The sequence below is a fragment of the Chiloscyllium plagiosum genome, chromosome 34, assembly GCF_004010195.1.
Source record: "Chiloscyllium plagiosum isolate BGI_BamShark_2017 chromosome 34, ASM401019v2, whole genome shotgun sequence".
NCBI classification, from domain to species: Eukaryota; Metazoa; Chordata; class Chondrichthyes; order Orectolobiformes; family Hemiscylliidae; genus Chiloscyllium; species Chiloscyllium plagiosum.
In genome coordinates this window covers 37131106-37133202 of record NC_057743.1, presented here as the reverse complement: position 1 = coordinate 37133202, position 2097 = coordinate 37131106, and the positions used below count along the sequence as shown (strand labels likewise).

Here is a 2097-nt window from a genome sequence, read left to right as displayed (position 1 = left end):
AATTTTGGTCTCCCACCTATCGGAAAGATGTTGTGAAACTTGAAAGGGTTCAGAAAAGATTTACAAGGATGTTGCCAGGGTTGCAGGATTTGAGCTATAGGGAGAGGCTGAACAGGCTGGGGCTGTTTTCCCTGGAGCGTTGGAGGCTGAGGGGTGACCTTATAGAGGTTTACAAAATTATGAGGGGCATGGATAGTATAAATAGACAAAGTCTTTTCCCTGGGGTCAGGGAGTCCAGAACTAGAGGGCATAGGTTTAGGGTGAGAGGGGAAAGATATAAAAGAGACCTAAGTGACAACTTTTTTACGCAGAGGGTGGTACGTGTATGGAATGATCTGCCAGACGATGTGGTGGAGGCTGGTACAATTGCAATATCTAAGAGGCATTTGGATGGGTATATGAATAGGAAGGGTTTGGAGGGATTTGGGCCGGGTGCTGGCAGGTGACACTAGATTGGGTTGGGATATGTGGTCGGCATGGACAGGTTGGACCGAAGGGTCTGTTTCCATGCTGTACATCTCTATGACTCTCTAAGACAATCCCTCCATACCCAGGATGAACCCAGTGAACCTTCTCTGGACTGTCTCCAATCACAGAATATCTGTCCTCAGAAGAAGAGCCCTATTCACTTCGCTTCCTCTCTCTTCCTACTTGTGGGACTGAATACTGTAAACTTGACAGTACATGTTCTATATGAATTTTCATACAAGAAATTAACCTTTATACATTATTGGTGAACTGTACCTTGTTATGAAATAGTTCCCTGTGCCTAGCTGATTGGATATTTACATATAACATCCTGAGGAAACAATGTACATGATACCAGTTTAAGAGCAGAGTTTATCCAGCAAATAGCTCCCTTGGTATACTGGGAATAGAGAGTTACTCTGCTTTTTAAAAAATTATCTGCACAATTGAAGGTTAACATGTTGAAGCGCTTCCCATCAGGAATTAAACAAGAGCTCCCTCATCTCATTCACCTCTAAAATAACAAAAGAAAAATATTTAAAACATGCTGTTTCGGTAAAAGTGGGCCACCCCATGAGTGTGCGTGGATTGTTATTAAGTGTTTCTCACGAGCTTTAACACCCACCTACACACACATCCTTCCCAGACAGATCAAGGGTACAGTTTCTAATCCTTTTAAAATACACTGCAAACATTCACATTCTGGAGTGAACTAATTAATTCCAAGGCAATGCTTTTGTTTTCAAATCTGTCACTGCAAGGATGATTTCAAGGCAAGATCGCACAACCCCTTTTAGTTTATACAGCAGAGCATGAGACACAGGAGCTGAGTTAGGCCAGTCGGCCCTTTGATCAGGGATGCTAGCAGATACACAATGAACTAAAATGTGATCCCACCACAACAGTCCTGACTGGGTCAATACTCACTCAGTGCTCTAGACACTCCCATGGCTGATACCATTCCATGTCCGTGCATCGAGTTTCTGACTCAGCTCCTGTTGAAGAGAGTCATTTTAAAGGAATTGTGATTCACAGAAAAATAACGTTATCCCACCAGGAAAACAACCCTTGATAATAAACACTATTCTCTTTGTTTTATTTATGGTTAAAGTATTGATACAAAGCTAAACACAATCAAATAGAGATTTTCTGTCAATATATGATACATTTCCACATCATGCAGGCACTGAGGGTTCTGGTAACGAGTTATTGAGGATGGACAAGCTGCCAGTAAACAGAGAGACAGGGAGATTCCCACCTCCCAGCGAGAGCTCCAGGCACCGCTCCCCTTTCACTTTCCACTCCGGGAAACGAACCGAAAGTACATCGTCAATGCTGCCGCTTCTTCAAATAACAAATAAAAGGAATAAAGTGCAAAAAAATGGAGGTCGGTGTCTTGAGAAACGGAAGTGCTGAAATGTGCAGTTCGCGTTAGTCAGCAACAAAGCTCGACAGCGCCCACAGCTCAGTGTGAGAGTCAGTACTGGGCTATCCGGCTGCATCACTCACTCACTCACAGCCTGGTACACTCTATACCAGCCTCCCACAGCCTGGTACACCCTATACCAGCCTCCCACAGCCTGGTACACCCTATACCAGCCTCTCACAGCCTAGTACACTCTATACCAG

The 2097-nt window shown here is 43.9% G+C and overlaps 1 protein-coding gene across 1 annotated transcript in view; it reads right to left on the bottom strand.

The window, feature by feature from the left end:
• Positions 1 to 1894, bottom strand: part of pik3cd (phosphatidylinositol-4,5-bisphosphate 3-kinase, catalytic subunit delta) — a 222697-nt gene extending 220803 nt beyond the window's left edge. Inside the window, exons 1-2 of the mRNA XM_043676186.1 lie at positions 1727 to 1894; positions 1396 to 1463 (exon numbers count right to left, since the gene is read on the bottom strand). The gene's annotated coding sequence lies outside the window, so the exon portion shown is untranslated. The remainder of the gene's footprint in view (positions 1 to 1395; positions 1464 to 1726) is intronic.
• Between the last annotated feature and the right edge of the window lie 203 nt (positions 1895 to 2097).